Source organism: Podarcis bocagei (assembly GCF_964188305.1).
Source record: "Podarcis bocagei genome assembly, chromosome: 14".
In the NCBI taxonomy this organism is placed as follows: Eukaryota; Metazoa; Chordata; class Lepidosauria; order Squamata; family Lacertidae; genus Podarcis; species Podarcis bocagei.
The window spans coordinates 43903826-43922066 of NC_138139.1; the positions used below are offsets into that span (position 1 = coordinate 43903826).

Genomic DNA, 18241 nt, shown 5'->3' on the forward strand with positions numbered 1-18241 from the left:
TTTCTGGGTTAGCGGAGTCTGTAACCTGAAGCGTATGTAACCTGTATTTCCCTTCTCTTCCCTTCCCCTCCCCTTTTTATGAAGATCACCCGCTCTGAGACCCCACAGCAAATTCTCCCCTGGCCTCCTCGCTGGCCCAAGTGGGACCAATTTAGCCAGCTAGCCCTGGGGATTATCTGATTGTTTTCTGAATTTTATTGTTATTCATGTTTTTATACCGTATTTTATGTTGCTTTTATAATTAAGTGTTTTAAAGTGTTTTAAATTTATTGTTAGCCACCCTGAGCCTGGTTTTTGAACCGGGAAGGATGGCGTATAAATAAAATTATTATTATTATTATCATCATCATCATCATCATCATCATCATTGCATCAAAGAAGAAGCAGAAGAAGAAGATTTTGGATTTGATATCCCGCCTTTCACTCCCTTTAAGGAGTCTCAAAGCGGCTAACATTCTCCTTTTCCCTTCCTCCCCCACAACAAACACCCTGTGAGGTGAGTGGGGCTGAGAGACTTCAGAAAAGTGTGACTGGCCCAAGGTCACCCAGCAGCTGCAGGTGGAGGAGCGGGGAATCGAACCTGGTTCACCAGATTATGAGACTACCGCTCTTAACCACTACACCACACTGGCTCTGTGAATGGCCTGTTCAGCTGAACTTTTACTGGACCAGGGGTTTGAGATGCAAATAGCAATTCCACCTTGATGATGGCAACAGTTCAGATGCATTTCTCTGAGATCACCAGTTTGCATCTTTCTAAAGCAATGTGGCCCCCACCATCCTGGCCCCCTCCCCCAGTGTAAAAGGACCCATTTCCTATACAGTGGTACCTTGGGTTACAGACACTTCAGGTTACAGACGCTTCAGGTTACAGACTCTGCTAACCCAGAAATAGTACCTCGGGTTAAGAACTTTGCTTCAGGATGAGAACAGAAATCGCGCAGGGGCAGCGGGAGACCCCATTAGCTAAAGTGGTACCTCAGGTTAAGAACAGTTTCAGGTTAAGAACAGACCTCCAGAACGAATTAAATTCTTAACCTGAGGTACCACTGTATAGTATCCAAACTTCACAGTGTGTCAGGAAAACGGCGTATGTTCCTGCTGATGGATTTGGTGTGCATGTGTTTAAATATTCAGCTAATTCCTGGTGACTGCCATCGTCTCTCTCCCACATGCTGTCTCTGGCATTGTGCACAGATTACATCATATCCCTCAAGGTTTACTTCCTTCTCAACTGCTGGGCCTCTCCACTTCTTTCTATTCCAATGATGTTCATTATAATCTCCTCTATTGTATCATGGCCAGTTCTGCCCCTGAGACTCCTGCTGGTGCCTTTCCTTCAAAGGATATCTGCTAGCTAGACTCGACTCCAAAGTGCTAAGGTGCCTGATGATTTAATTTGTATCTATTTATAATAGCACGAACAAAGCAAAGAAAGAAAGAAAGAAAGAAAGAAAGAAAGAAAGAAAGAAAGAAAGAAAACAACTTGTACAAAGTGTGCATCTTTGTGTTGGAAGAGTCAGCACAGGCAAAAGAAAGTACTTTTTTGCACAGCACAAAGTTAAACTGTGGAACTCCCTCACACAAGAAGATATGATGGCCACTGTGGCGTTTGCCCTCCTATGTTTGTGACATCATACTAGGTTCATAGGGAAAGGGTTAACTAATTGCAACATGACTAACCAATGGGAACCCAAGGGGCAGAGTTAACTGTGTATAAGGTTTAAGCACAGAGGTTTTTTAGAGAGTTAGAGTTATTGGGAAGACAGTCTGGGGTTAGAAGAGACACAGAAAATAAGTTTGTGGGTTGGGCTAGTCCAGGGGTCTGCAACCCACGGCTCCGGAGCTGCATGTGGCTCTTTTACACCTTTGCTGCGGCTCTGGGGCGGATACTAGCGAGGGGAGGAGGCGCATTGTGCGCCCCGACACTCCCCACTGTGGCGGGCGCTGTATTGGCTGTGACGTCGCATGGGGCGGTGCGTGCGTTAGTCACACACCGTCCCGACGTCACCTTCCCACCCGCTGTCAGATCGGACATTAAGGTAAGAAACAATATATGCAGTGTTATATTTGTTTTAAATGTAGTAATGGTTTTACGACTCCCAGTTTTTTCCCTTCGGAAACGGGTCCAAGTGGCTCTTTTTGTCTTAAAGGTTGCAGACCCCTGGGCTAGTCTGGTGTGGGAGAGGGAAAGAATTTGTTAAGAGGAGTCAGTCCAACAGTTGAGACAATCACTCAGAAGGTATTAGGAAGCTATAGGCCGGTAAAGAAACTAAAGTTAAGATACTGACAGGAATATTATCTGAGAAACTATAAACTTGTTATTGTTTTTAAAATAAACTTGTTTTTTGGGTTCACTTTTAACAACAGACTGGACTCAGTATTTTACCAGAGAGTAACTGGTTGGTGGCAGCGGGGAAGCGAGCACAGTGGTGGCACAGGGATCAATAGACCGTTAAACGTTCGGGGACCCTGTGTGATCACCACAGCCACCAACCTAGATGGCTTAAAAAGAGCATTAGACAAATTCATGGAGGAGAAGGTTATCATTGACTGCTCATAGTTATGTACTGCCACCAGAGTTAAGGCAAAATGCATACCTTCCAACATTCCTCAGATGAAAATAGGGACATTTCTCACTTCCCCCACAACTGATCATCCTTGACCCCCCCCATTTTTGTGTCCCCCCCCCACAGAGTATTTCCCATCAGAAGAAGTTTGAGTGCCGCCACTGCTACTACAACAGGACACAGCATACACGCCCTCTGTCGTCCTGAGAAAACACCTTAATCCCAATTTTATTTTATAAAATAAAATGATTTTATTTAATAAAAACAAGCGTCGGCTCCTCCTCCTCCTCCCTGAGCTCAGGGGCAGCAGCACTGGCGCTGAAAACAGGGACATTCCAGGGTCAAATCAGAGAACCAGGATGTCTTTTGTAATTCCAGGACTGCCCCTGGAAAATTAGGACACTTGGAGGGTATGGAAATGCTTCTGAATGCCAGTTGTTGGAAAGCACAGGAGAGCAGAATGCACTTGCATTCGGATTCTGCTTGCAAGCTTCCTACAGCCATTTGGCTGGGCATTGTGAGAACAGGATTCTGCATAACATGGGCCACTGGCCTGATCCAGCAAGCTCTTATATCCTTATCTGCTCCACTTCTTAATAACAATTTTTCCAGATTGCTTTTCATTCTCTGTTGGACAATTATTAGTTTCCCTTCTAGAGTAGTGGAGAGGATTGGGTTGAAAGTTATCTAGAGTCTTATCAATGCATGAGTAGATCCTACCTTTCCAAAAAAATCTGATTTCCTAAGTATTTCTTCAAGTTCCAACTTGTTCTGCTACAGTGCAATCCTTTTAAATATAATAATAATAATAATAATAATAATAATAATAATAATAATAATAATAATACAGTGGTACCTCAGGTTACATACGCTTCAGGTTACATACGCTTCAGGTTACAGACTCCACTAACCCAGAAATAGTGCTTCAGGTTAAGAACTTCGCTTCAGGATGAGAACAGAAATCGGGCTTTGGCGGTGCGGCGGCAGCGGGAGGCCCCATTAGCTAAAGTGGTGCTTCAGGTTAAGAACAGTTTCAGGTTAAGTACGGACCTCCGGAACGAATTAAGTACTTAACCCGAGGTACCACTGTAATAATAATAATAATAATAATTTATTATTTATACCCCGCCCATCTGGCTGGGCCTCCCCAGCCACTCTGGGCGGCTTCCATAAAAATACAATAAAATATCACACGTTAAAAACTTCCCTGAACAGGGCTGCCTTAAGATGTCTCCTGAATGTCAGGTAGTTGTTTATCGCTTTGACATCTGCTGGAAGGGCGTTCCACAGGGCGGGCGCCACTACCGAGAAGGCCCTCTGCCTGGTTCCCTGTAGCTTTACTTCTCGCAATGAGGGAACCGCCAGAAGGCCCTCGGCGCTGGCCCTCGGCGCTGTAATAATAATAATACATTTTTATTAAGTTTCTTTGTCACAACAGATTGTAATTACACATATCCAAATTTTATATTTTACAATACCCACCCTCCCCTTGACTTCCCTCATCTTCCCTTTCTGGTTTCTTCAGTACATGTTATCTTCTGCATGTTAAGTAAATATGTATATTGTTACACATCTTTCTTGAAATCCTTACCATGTTGATTCAGAAGTAGAGGCAACTGAACTCAACAGGGCTTACTCCCAGGAAAGGGAAGTTAGAATTGCGTTGCAAAATTTGGATTTTGGAAGATGGGTGTTGTCAAGGCTGCCTCAGGTCCCAGCTCACAAAGGACCAACGCCAGTGTCTCTTTATATACAGAAACGTTTATTGTAGTTCATTCTCCGTTTCACAGCCGAGGCGCGCAGCCTCACGTCCGTAACGCTAGACCGCCGAAGTCCCCTCTGAGTCAGTCCCTCCCCTGCACCAGTTTAATAAGCTTGCGCTGCTCCACCTCTTCCTTTCTCTCCTTTTCCGCAGGGTCTTCCTGCCCGCTGGGGTTTCGCCCCTCCTGGATTCCCCTGACGTTGAATCCCCAGACTGCTCTCCCTCCCTCCTGCGGGCTTTGGGACCTGGCTCCTCCTCCGGGCTCCCTGTTCTTCCCCGCGCCTGCACATTTGAACTTGGCGCGCGCGCCCAACTTCTAACCTTCCTTTTGACAGTTACGCTACTCCCCTCAGTGCTCCCCTCCCCTTCCGGGAGGATGGCTTGCTCTGACCTCCCCTCCTTTTCTGCTGCCGGAGCTGCTTCCCCTGTCACACTGGAACCTCCTCCCCCTTCGCTGCGCTCTGGGGGGGAAGCTGGTCCTGACTCCCAGCTGCCACTTTGGGATCGCCTGCTGACCCCTTGCCCTCGCTGCGTCCCCCCTGGGACTCCCCTTGTCCTGCCCACAGACGCCCCCTCCTGGGAATCCTCAGATTCGCTGGAGAGGCTCATGGAATCCTCTGACCCACTGCCATCCTCTTCCTCGGCGTCCTGGGATTCTTCCCCATCGCTCTCCATCTCCTGCCTCCCCTGTGCCTCTGTCCCTGAACCCCTGACAGGTGTATTTTTTAGTTTGCATATAGCTTCAGAAAGTGCAGATTAGGTAAGTTCACCTTAAAATATGAACTGAATTGAACTTCTCCCTGCACCAATTCACTCATGTCGAATTTGTAGCCCGCTCTGGTCAGGAGAAACTGATAGGCTGGCTATGGGAAGTGGGTGGAGCCATGCTGTGGCCTCAAAACTAATTCTTGTTTTCAAGTGGGCCACCGACAAGGAGACTGGGCAGACCTGCTGTAAAATGCTTACCAGTCCTGACAGCTCAGCAGCTTCAGTGTTCTTCACCTCTCCTCACCAATTCCCCACTTGTCTGCTTAGACTTCACACACTGACACTATTTCTGTTGCTTGTCCCAGTTCTTTAAAGTAAGGAGGCACAACAGAGAAATCTGGTGCCTGGTCTCAAAGAAAAAAAAAACAACCCAAGGAAATTGCACAACGGTAAAGGTTGTGAGCATCTGGCTTTTAACCTGAAACCATCATGAAATGTTGAAGATACATAGACAGTTGCCTTATATTCAGTTAGGTCTTAGGGCTGCCTGAGGTCCTGTAATGCCGCTGCCAGTCAGAGTTGAGCTCTCCAGGCAACGGAATGACTCTTCTTTTCTTACCTCTGCAGCTGTGATCTCCTGGGTGACTCAAACACTGTTAGGCAGTTGAATGCACACACATCCTCTGTCCGTTTCCCTCCCACCCCTCTGTGCAGCCCCGGGCACTGGCAACCCACGCTATGCCAATGGGTTTTGTGTGATTGATTGTGTGTGTGTCTGTCTGTCTGTCTGTGTGCATGGGGGTATGTGGATGGCTACATCCTATTTGTCCCTGCCCACTTCTGGCCACTCCAACCTCCATGTCTACTCCTGTATTTCCTTCCAACTCTGTTTCTCAACTTGATGGGATTTGGGCATCAGCACCCATACCCTCAAGAGCCTACAGGCCAGCACCAATATGGGAACAGATTTCTAGGAAAGGATAGGGCCCCAAAGACCACTTTCCCCCATCCTCTTACAAATACTGCATTTTCTACCGTTCCGTTTTGCAGCGCAGCCACTGTGTCAACAATGTGTGTATACGCTCGGAGTGCAGCCTACCAATTTTACAGCTATTTTAAGAGCAAATTGGCATTTTTTTCCAGTGTATATATAGTCCAATGTTTTCTGAGTAGCTTACACGATGGGTGTCATTTTATGAAGCCGACTTTCTCATTCTTGACTACTCCTCTTTAGGCAGCGGGCTGCTGCATGCACTCTTTAATGTATCCATTTATATTCTGAACAAAGATCCTAGACTTATCCCATCATCAGAAATGCTTTAGCACTTGATTCCCCCCCCCCCATTTCCATCATGGTGGATTATTATTTTAAGGGGGTGGGGTAGAGAGGGTTCCTTTCTTATTTCTCCACATCTTACAGTTTGCGTTTGGAATTCTGTTTGTAAGAGAGGAAAGCAGAGGGGCACAAATCATAGCCTCGTATTTTTTAAAACAGTGTCTGAAAGACCTCTGGGTTTGATGGGAGAAAAGATCCAACTGGTCTAGGGATGGAAAATGAATCCCTCCCATTTTGATTTCTCTCAGCTTCTCATTCTTCCAACCTTGCGTTTAGTTTCCCCCAATTCTGCCTGCACTTGCAATTAAATGAAGTCTGCATGAAAAATTCTACTTTTTGTTGCATTTCTCCCAATATATGCATTTTTTTGGTATGCTGTTGTGCTTTGTTTGTGCACTTCAAAAGCATTTTTCCACAAGTAGAATACATTTTTGTGCATTATTTTGCCATGGCAACACAAGAACAGGCCTTTTCAGTGCAAGTATTGCAAGTAGCTTTGAGGTGCCTTTGTAAAAACCTGGACAACAACAACAGCAACTATTGTTATGATTCACATTTTTGCATGCACTTCTCGTTAATTTACACATTCTTGCATTGATTCCTTGGCTGAAGAACTGCACAGGGAGGTCAGTGCAGTGCAATTGCACCAGCAGGAGAACTGTATTGGCTCTGCCAATGTGTTTGCACCATGCTGACCTCCCCATTGCCTCACCTCTTTTCCTCCAGTGAAGCAATAGCAACCCACCCGCTTGGAAGACAACTCAGCCCCCACCTGACAAGCTGCTTCTGAGTTGAAGAAGGCTACTCAGCAAGCTGGAAGGCATTCAGAGGCAGGCTACAATGTTCAAGAGTAGTTTAACAGTCAGCCCCTCTTGCCAGGGAACTCTGGGAATTTTAGCTCTGTAAGGGAAATGGAGAAGAGGAGGTTAAGGGGTGATATGATAGCCATGTTCAAATATATAAAAGGATGTCACATAGAGGAGGGAGAAAGGTTGTTTTCTGCTGCTCCAGAGAAGCGGACACGGAGCAATGGATCCAAACTACAAGAAAGAAGATTCCACCTAAACATTAGGAAGAACTTCCTGACAGTAAGAGCTGTTCGACAGTGGAATTTGCTGCCAAGGAGTGTGGTGGAGTCTCCTACTTTGGAGGTCTTTAAGCAGAGGCTTGACAACCATATGTCAGGAGTGCTCTGATGGTGTTTCCTGCTTGGCAGGGGGTTGGACTCTATGGCCCTTGTGGTCTCTTCCAACTCTATGATTCTATGATTCTATGATCTCCTAAGGACCCTCAGCCCCCTTAACAAACTACACTTCCCAGGATTCTTTGTGGTTATAATTAAAGTGGTATTACGCATGGTGCCGATATGACCATGGAGTAATGATTTATCCACCTCTAGTTTGGATCAACACAAAATATGCCATGTCTCCTTCTGTTGCTTGGAGTGCCTTGCCCTCCCCCCAATACCCCGCCATTTGCATTCTTATGCCACCTTTGTTTTGATTTCTTCCTCTCAGGTCCTCCCTGCAATATTCTGTGCTGGTTTTGCCTGACTGCAAAGAAAATCTCCTCTTCTTTTCCTATTATTATTATTCATGCGTGTTTTCTCTGCCAAGAGCAGCTGAATCAGAATAACCATCAACAGTTCACAGGCCACACTTTATGGCAGGAAGATATTTTTGGTTCCTCAACATTATAATTTGTTGCAACTTGTAAATTGACTTGGAATGTCTTCCCCCTCCCTTGAGTGGGCTTTCCTGCAGACCAGATGTGAGATCTGGCATGCTGGGTGACTCTTGGAAGCCAATCGGAATATGACGTCCACAGCCTTGTCTCTGAGCTACAGGATGATCCCCATTTGTGGGGGGAGGAGATGCAGTTTACATATTGGCACCTCTTTGTCCTGCCCTTTGGAAACCGAAGAACTTATTTTGGCATCCTTGCTGCAATGTGCTGTTTGGAATTATTGTTTCGGGGTTTTGGGGGTAGTTTTTAAAAACAATTGTTTTAGCTGCCTTGTCTTTTTATTTACAGTGGTACCTCGGGTTAAGTACTTAATTCGTTCCTGAGGTCCGTTCTTAACCTGAAAGTGTTCTTAACTGGAAGCACCACTTTAGCTAATGGGGCCTCCCGCTGCCGCCATGCAGCCGGAACACAATTTCTGTTCTCATCTTGAAGCAAAGTTCTTAACCCGAGGTACTATTTCTGGGTTAGTGGAGTCTGTAACCTGAAGCGTATGTAACCCAAGGTACCACTGTATTTGATAATTCAATTTCTTACCCGCTTTTCACTCTCAGGTCCCAGGGTGGGTTTCAACAATTTAAATTTAAATACTGAAACAGTTTAAAACAACTTGCAGTCATGGGTGGGACCTTAAAACACATATATTGGGAGTCAAAGGCCAGTTTAAAGAGGTGTGTCACTCACCTGGGACCATTTGGTGAAGCTTGGCCAAGAAATGCAATAATGATTCAACATCATAATCAATACCACCACCACTCCTAATATGGTTTGAATCTCATTTAACAGTAATAGTCCTCTTAAGCAACAGTTCCCAGGATTCCAACGTGACTTATCATTCCTTCGTCATTGGTTCCACCACCCGTTCCTATTTTTGGCTCCAAATTTAGCACACGTTTGCACTTCTGGGTGTATGGATGGACAGCTCTATGTTTTCAAATGCTTGTCCACCTCCTCAGTTGGAATCTTGACAAAGTCCTCCCAGGCCAAAGAACAAGAAAACAAGGCTGGGCATGGATCCAGCTAGCAGGAAAAAATGCCTAAAGGAACCTTCTCTCAAATCAGTTCAGAGAAAAAGACTAGAAAGATAAAGGGAGGGTCGTACCGGAAGCTTCACTCTGTAGAAACACTCCAGGACATACTTGCCTGAGTAAATTGCTGGGACAAAAAACACCCCATTCATTTGCAGGGATTTAAAATGGCAACGGGATGCTTGGCAAACCTTGTTGGCGCTTTGGTGTAGAGGTGGTGCATCTGAAAGAGGATGGGATGTTCAAGTTCATATGCTGGGTAAAAAAAGAGTTCATCCCATGGTGTTGTAACAAGGCATTATCTCCCTCTTCTGCCCTGAATTTATCACATACAGCATTGCAGATTCCATCCTATCAGGAGGTCCGTTTTACACAATATCAGAATCAAGCCTTTTGTGTGGCAGAACCTACCCTTTGGAACTCCCTCCCACTGCATGTCAGACACACACCTTCTTTGTTGTCATTTTGGTTCCTGCTAAAGCTGTTCTTTCAACCGTGCCTTCTAAATTCTTTATTTTACTTAGTATTTGTCTTGAATACAAACTGATTTTTGAGATGTACTGACGTTATTTAAAAACTGTTTTCATAATTGCTTTTATACTGGTTTAACTGGCTTGGTTAAAATATGTTATTATTACTTATTTATTGCAGTTCTGTTCCACTTTTTCCTCCAAGGAGCTTAAGTGTCAGGGGCTGAGCAGAGGAGGAGTGGTGGAGACCACCTTCCCAGCCTGACCCTTCCAGAGAAGAAGACAGTTCAGAATGACAACAGGGGTTTGGGGGAGGTCACTTCTCAGAGGCAGCTGAGGGGGAAAGCTGGGAAATAATGGGAGAGGAGGAAGAAGAAGCACCAGAGGGGAGACAGCTGACAGACACAGTGTTTTTAGAAAGCACTCCAGACCCCCCCTCTCCCAGAACCCAACAGGCATTGAAAGTAGGTGTGCTGGTCCCAGAGGGAAGGTTACCGTTGGCGTAGTCAAAGTCCGGTCCTGGGTCACTGGGCTGGAAACAGTTCACAAGGAGCGAGGTGAGGTCCGAAGCAGGAAGCCGGGCGGGGACAGGAACACTGGGGAAAACAGGACTGGATGCTGGCCGAAACAGCTCATCAACGAAGTTGCTCCCGCAACCTGGGACCGGGCTGACTGGCCTTTATCTTCTCTGAGGCCAGGGGCGGTCCCGGCCCCCAGGAGACCCACCTCTCCTGGCCTTAAGGCGAGCACTCCTCCTGGGAGAAACCAGTTCCCTTCGCCTCTCTGCCCTGAGCCTCTGCAGTTCAGGAGAGGCTGAAGGGTTACTGGACCCAGGGGGAGACTCACCTGTAGGCACTGAGTCCTCAACCACCTCCGGAGCCAGAGTGGATTCACCTGGTACCTGCTCCTGAGGATCCGGCACAGGTGCAGGCGCTTCAGAATCAAGGCCCTGCCCCAGTTCAGCCGGCCCTGGAGGCAGGGACTCCTGTGCAGGCTGGGATTCCTCCGGTTCAGCCTCTGAATCGGTTTCCCAGGCCATCACAGTAGGAGAGCAGAGAACTCAGAGGCAGAGGGCATATCTCAGCACCTGTAGTGATGACGCATAATGGGAGAGAGGGAGGGGGTGGAGACTCCCTATGAGTTTACCACACACTGTAATGGGAATGCTATTTTGTATCATGCAGCCAGTGTGGTCTAATGGTTAAGAGCGGTGGACTCGTAATCTGGGGAACCAGGTTCGCGTCTCCGCTCCTCCACATGCAGCTGCTGGGTGACCTTGGGCTAGTCACACTTCTCTGAAGTCTCTCAGCCCCACTCACCTCACAGAGTGTTTGTTGTGGGGAAGAAAGGGAAAGGATAATGTTAGCCGCTTTGAGACTCCTTTGGGTAGTGATAAAGTGGGATATCAAATCCAAACTCTTCTTTTCGGACTGATGAAGCATGTAGCGAAACCTGTAATATATCCGGGGAACAACTTGTGTTGTTCTCACCAGGGTAGTGGCTTTGATTTGCCTTCCCGTGATTGATCTATATACACGGCTTTGTGTTTCCAACTCAAGACCCATTGAAGAATATCTCATCCAGTTCAATCTTTGAAAAACAGCTTTGAAAAACGTTTTCATATTCTCCAGTGTGCTACCCTTGCCATTATGACGGCATGGGGTTGCTGTTCCGTGATTGGACTTGTGCTACTTGTTGAACAGTTCATTTATCCAGTCTGTATAATGTTTATGGCACATGTAACTTGTTAAGATAGGGTTGTACATTTATCCACTCCATGTTTACAGTATTTCCAGACTTGCACATGGCACCTTAGTATGTTTGTTTTTTGATTGGTTATATATCTCTATTCTAGATATTATTCTAGTAAATTTGGTTTTAGACTTATTAGCCAGTTTGTGGTGTTGTTGTTTTGTTGTATTATTATCCCTCGGAGCAATGCCATTACTCCAAGAGGCTGCATTTCTAAGCCTCTCTCTGTGAGTATTGAACAAAAAGCAGTTGGTAAGAACGTTCCTTGTCCTATCTGTTCCTGGCAACCTACCATGGGGGTTGGATCCTCTGACATTTTACATTAAGGTGGCTTACATGGTTTCCCCTCCCCATCTCATTTAATCTCCACAACAACCCTGTGAGGTACGCTAGGCAGAGAGGCAGTAACTGCCCTCACCAAGGTAACGAATGTTGTTCTATTGTAAATTGCTTAGGGGTGCCTCATGGGAGGCAATTCAGAAATCAAGATGGCAACAACAACGACATCAATGGGAGAGAGAATTCCTGCCCTCATGTCCTTTGCTGGTGGTCTTCCCACAGGCATCTTGACCATTCTAGTTATTTATTTACTTATATGTTTGTTTGTCTGTTTGATTTATATACCACCCTTCATCATAAGATTTCAGGGTTGTTGTTGTTTAGTCGTTTAGTCGTGTCCGACTCTTCGTGACCCCATGGACCAGAGCACGCCAGGCACTTCTGTCTTCCACTGCTTCCCGCAGTTTAGTCAAACTCATGCTGTAGCTTCGAGAACACTGTCCAACCATCTCATCCTCTGTCGTCCCCTTCTCCTTGTGCCCTCCATCTTTCCCAACATCAGGGTCTTTTCCAGGGAGTCTTCTCTTCTTATGAGGTGGCCAAAGTATTGGAATCTCAGCTTCAGGATCTGTCCTTCCAGTGAGCACTCAGGGCTGATTTCCTTCATAATGGAGAGGTTTGATCTTCTTGCAGTCCATGGGACTCTCAAGAGTCTCCTCCAGCACCATAATTCAAAAGCGTCTATTTCAGGGTAGTTCCCAGAATAACATTCTTGCAAACAGGACGTTGGGAAAGATGGACCATTGACGTGACATGAGAGGGCTCCTCATATGATCTTGCACAAATTGTTTCTAGTTTCTGCATATGAGTTTCAGTTTAACTCCTAGCCTTGCCCCTAATTGGAAATTGGACAGAGCGGGTGTTAACAGTTCAGTTCCCCTTGAAGCCTTTATTCATCGGATTCTTAGAGGGTTCTTCCCAAATTAAATTACTGGCAGTGGAGGAAACTCCCACAGCTCGGAAATGCGTTTGGAAATGGCAACTCTCTGTATTTCAAAGGCTGCCTCTTTAATTGAAAAGAGAGCTGTTTCTTTTCTCGCTGCCACCCTCCCCGTTTCTCGGAAGCGTTTCAGGTTGGTTCAAATATTCATGGAAATATTTTAATTAACAACCCCAGAGGACAGATTTCCTAAGAAAACCGACGTTTGCAACAAGGTAATATTTGATGCTTAGGATGAAATAATTCCAAGAAGACAATAATAAGACACAGAGAAAGCTAGGCAGTGACAGAGGAGGTGTGGGGGGGGGGGAGTAGGTGGAAATTATGCTTCAGGGAGCTCTCTGTTTGATATGAAACTGCAAGACAAGACAGCGATTAGAACCAGAACAATAGACTTTACTTAATGTGGGATTGATCACATGCGACAGAGTGGGCTGTAAACCATGGCACTGCTGGAAATGGGCTGTAGCTCAACAGGAGAGCATCTGCTTTGCGCACAGAAGGTCCCAGATTCAATCCAGAGCATCTCCAGGTATGCCTGAAAATGCCCCCTGGCTGAAACCCTGGAGACCAGCTGCCAGTCTGTGCAGACAACACTGAGCTAATTGGACCAATGATCTGACGCAGTCAAAGATAGCTTTCTATGCTATTCCTATTACCAGAAGTAGCATAGGCAGTGGAGCTCCTGTTGAAGCCAGAGTAAAGAAGCTAAATCCTATATACGACTGACACTCTTGTTTGAAGATCAGAACAATGTCCAGACTTTAACATTCAAAAACTTTACTTGCAGAAACTTATAGATGAATTAAAACCTAATATTTACAGCCACATGCTCCCCCAAGCATGAGCTTACTGTTAAGTTGTGGGTGAACATATCAGATGACACAGTGATTCTTCAAACAGCTCTTGTTTATTCAGAGGCCAGAACAGAACTGAGCTGAAGGGTTCAGTCAGCCTGCTTATATAGAGCTCCAGTACACATAATTGTAACAACTTTCTAAAACTATCCAATCACTGAACACCACTTTCGATCCCTTATTTGCATAACTATCTACAGTATCCCCCTGCTGGCCCAGGGTGAGAACTTCAGTACATAACACAGTCTCTTTTTCTAACTTCCAAACAACTGTACCTCTCTTTTCAGAGGTGGATATTGAAAATAAGTGACAGATGTGGCAGAGGTTGACAGAAAAGGAACACAGATCTTCAGGCAGGAGAAAGAACATGGAGATTGGGTATGGTGTGGGAGAAAAAGTGCAGATTGGGAGGAGGGGGTGTTAAAAAGAGACCAGGAATGGGACAGGGGCTGACAGAAAGAGCGTGTGGATCAGGTGGGAGGAGGGGGCATGGCAGAATGACTGCACGGATGGACCGCTTTCCTGTCCCCAAAAGTTGGGTGGCATGCTGCAAAGGTTTCAGGGTGGCCGTACTACTTTGGTTCCAAGTGGTGCATATCCTATAACTTGCTGCTGAAATCCTACAACTTTTCATGCCATGAATAGTCAGTTTGGCTCTGCACAAGAGTCCTGCTCCAGATGGCGATAATGGAGAAGCCTAGCAGGACAGCTTGTCAAAGAGTCAGAGTCAGGGGAGGTCAGCAATAAAACACCCAGTGTCAGTGAAGTTAACTCTTTATGCAAAGAAACCAAAACAGTGCAGGCCTAGTGATCGCAGCAACTCTTCCAAGTAGGTCCCAATGAGGCAGTTGCAAGGACTGAAGGTTCCCACCTTCCCACCGCTCTCTCTCTCTCTTTTTATTATTATTAACAATTTCAACATAACAAAATATCAGAACATATCATCTTCACTATTTCCCCCCTTTCCCACCCACCTCCCCAACAAACCCTCCCCCCAAGACATCCCTCAGCCCCTCTCTTTGATTTCTCAACGCATATTGTTCTCTGCATACTGTAAAATTGCATAAATCCTTATATTATCTATCTACTATATTAACCATCAATAGATTTGTGTATGTTTATTCAAAACCTGCCAAGGAGTCCAGTTCATTTTGTTTTTTTAAATAATTTGTAAAGAGTTCCCATTCTTCTTTGAAGTCACATTTGTCCTTATCTCACAGTTTGCATGTCAGTTTAGCCAGTTCTGCATAGTTCATCAATTTCTCTTGCCACTGTTCTTTTGCTGGGGTTTCCTTATTCTTCACCGCTCTCTAAGGCTCCTCCCCTGGTTCATTCCCCAGCAGCCTATGGCTCTGTCATCTTGTCTCTCGCCGGTCTGCTCTCTGCATGTTCTGGGAGACCAGGGGAGAGGGAAGCTGGTTGCAGCAGGAGAGGGAGACTGCCTGGCTTCTTCAGCAGCCTGCTGCCACTCTGCCTCTTGACCCCCTCTGCTTCTGAGTCTGGACTGCTCTCTGCCACAGCCTCACACAGCAATGTGTGTGCTGTGTCCCACCTTCAACCACAAACCCACAGACACACTGCAGACCACAGGGATGAAGCTTATGGACCACTGGTGGTCCACAGACCACATTTTGCAAACCTCTGTTTCAGAATGCAATCACACACCCCAAAAACAATCTAAAGGGGCATTCATTCACATAATCTGTTCCCAAAGATGTTGGAAGACTTCTGTAGGAAAGAACAGGTTCTATACTCTGCTAACTTATGCACCTACACTCTCTAAGTCTGATATCACTGGTTTGCCCCTGAATGAGGTTGCTGCACATCGTGCCGTGGAGATGTTAGAACATTTCACAAATTTAACCTCAATGCATGCTAAAGTTTGACTCAAATCCCTCAGGCTATACTTCTGTTTGTCACTTGTGGGAGAAGAAGGGTTGTCTCTCCCCTCCCTCTTCTGCCACCCTCCTGCTTTCTCAGCCCCTTCACACTTTCTGAGGCGAGGGGAGGACGGTTAGTGAATTGGCTTGTTATAAATATTTACATAACCACATCTCTGCATTTTCATTACACTTCTTCCCATCTCAAGTCGCATGTAGGCCGTGCTCTTAAAACTGCCTAGAAAACTCTGCAAGAATTTTCACACATCAGATGCAAGTGATAAAAAAAATATCTCTCCTTCCTTCTGGTTTCCAGAACATTTTTAAAAAGCACTATAAAGGGAGCCAAGACTTCACTCATTGAGGTTAGGCAGCATAATTTATCTGTAAGAGATGCAGATCAAGATTCCTTGCTTTGCCAAAATCTGCTCCTCCATTTCTTGAGAAGGCTATGCAGATAGATTTATATAGAACAAATATGAGGAACCTTTGGCCCTCCAGAACTACAGTGTCCTGCTGAACTACAGTGTCCATCAGCTGCTGAACTGTCCTGCTGAACTACAGTGTCCATCAGCTGCAGCAAGCATGGCCAATGCTCAAGGACGATGTGTCGCAGGAAACCCCCCCCCCAATCATTCAGTTTGTACAAACTTCACACACACTCACACTCACACACTACGTACGCTACGCTTCTGTTATAAATTCATAGAAAATCAACCATACATTGGATTTGCACTGTTCCACTTTTATTTTACTCCATGAAGGAAGGACTACAAAATGGGGAAGGTTTGATACAGGGCAGCCATAATCCCTTGAGCATACCAGCACATACACAGGAGCCCTGCCCAGTTGCTATGCCAACCCTGACTGTCCTAGACAGAAGACCATCAAGATCACAAAGAACTTGCATATGGGAGTGGATTCAGCAGGGACTGGAATAAAGGACAATAATCAGCTCTTCCCTCTGGGGGCAGGAAACTGGAAACTCCCCTCTGTCACCTGGAAAGTACTCATGGGGAGGGGGAAAGGGGGAACCAGCCAGGTGACAGGACACTTAGGTTACCTCCTCCCTCAGGACACTCCTCCCTCAACCCCTCCTTTCTGTGATGTAGGGGTGGTCTTAGGGGTGGTCTTAGGTTACACCACTTCTGTGATGTATGTATGATATTTCTGGGGGTGGTCTTGATCTACAGGGTGGCAATTTCAAAAGTCTTTATAAGACCTTGCACACCATTTTTTCTGTGTCTTTCCTCTCACCTGCAAGTGAGGGGAGCACCCTGTTGCAACAGTTCAATAAAGGCCAAGCCTACAGGCTGCTGTTTTGTTCCAAGTAATCCTGGTTGGTGTCTTTGTTTTTGTCCAAGGGAGCCCTCGGATTTTTCCGTTAACAGATGGTAGTTGTAGTTCAGCAATGTCTGGAAGGCCAAAGCTTCTTCACCTCCGAGGCAAAACAGTACACAGAAATGTGTGTTTTAGGAGAATTTGAACTAAGATGCTAATGGATTTCCATGAGGATTTCTTAAAAACACAATCACACATTGCGGTTGAAGCAGGGAGAAGGGAATTTAAGGCTGGGGAGAATGAGAAACTGTGGGAAAGTGTTTATTTAGCCATTGTTCTTTCCCTGGGGTTTCTCTTGAAGAGTATGACAGCTAAAATAAGAAATCTAGATGATAAACAGACGAAGAGTGAGTGGGGGAATTTAGGGGAATACTTACAAAAAATTGATCTTAAATACAAATTCCAGGTAGGGGTTATCTTGTGACCAACAGTTGATCACACAAAGGATATAAGACGGTAGAAAATAAGGTGAAGGAATCAATGCAGCTAAGCAAGATGTACAAAGAGCTGTCGTGAAGTGCTGGGTGGGAAGTCGAAAAGAATTGTATAAGAATGGGAAATGATATAACTGTAAACCTGAAAACTTATAAATAAAAATCTTCAAAATGAAACTGAGGTGAAGTGAAAGGGACAGATTCCTCTATCCATACTACTTTTGTAAACTAAAAACTGTTTTAACGCATTCAGGACTCAGCTACATTAGTCAGAAAACAGTGTTTTGAATGTGTTATAAACATGCGAGACTTCCGGGTTGACGCGATCTGGAAATGGCGGATTCCCTCCGAGCTCCGGAGGGAATCGGCTCCACTGAGGACGGGTCTTTGCCGCGCCGGCGACGCGGGGACCCTTAAAAGCCGCAGGCGCGGAAGCCTGCGGACTGAAGACTCGGCGGGTGCCTTAAGCGCCCCCCCTGATTCGCGAAGAGCCTTTTTAAAGGCTGCGGAGGGGATACGGGGGTGGCGTGGCACTGAGAGTCGATCGCTACCTCGGTGGGGCGAAGCCGCGAGCCATGACCAGTGAGCGCTGACTTTCTTCCTTGAAAATTTGGACTGAAAGAATTACCCGTGAGTAAGACGGATTCGGACTTTAAAAATTTTACTTTGAATTGGAGACGACCGGGGTGTGTGCTAAAAGGAAGTCCGCACCCCCCCCTTGCAGATGATCTAAGCAACGACATAAGAGCTAAGCTGGAGAGCCTACCCTTGGCGGGGTGAGTTAAAAAGGACATTAACTTTCAAGATTTAGTTAAAGCAAATCTTGTGCTGGAGAGTGGAGTTTTGGAGACCCTTTTTATGTTTTGAACAACCCCCCCTCCCGGGCTCGGGAACGTCCTGCCTTTGTGCCTGTGTAAGAGCTGCGGAGTTTGACAGCTGTCAAAGCTGCCAAACGGGCAGTTTAAAGCGGAAAAATCATTACCTAAGATCCCTCTGGATTAAAACGAGTTATAATTGAGACAAAATTGTTGGAAACAAAGTAATAACAACAAGCTAAAGGACTTTTGGAGAAAAGACTAAT

At 45.8% G+C, this 18241-nt stretch overlaps 1 long non-coding RNA gene across 1 annotated transcript in view; it reads left to right on the plus strand.

The window, feature by feature from the left end:
• Positions 1 to 390: 390 nt before the first annotated feature.
• The window catches only part of LOC308573153, a 234935-nt gene continuing 217084 nt past the window's right edge, over positions 391 to 18241 (plus strand). The window contains exon 1 of the long non-coding RNA XR_014001970.1: positions 391 to 496. This is a non-coding gene — a long non-coding RNA (uncharacterized lncRNA). The remainder of the gene's footprint in view (positions 497 to 18241) is intronic.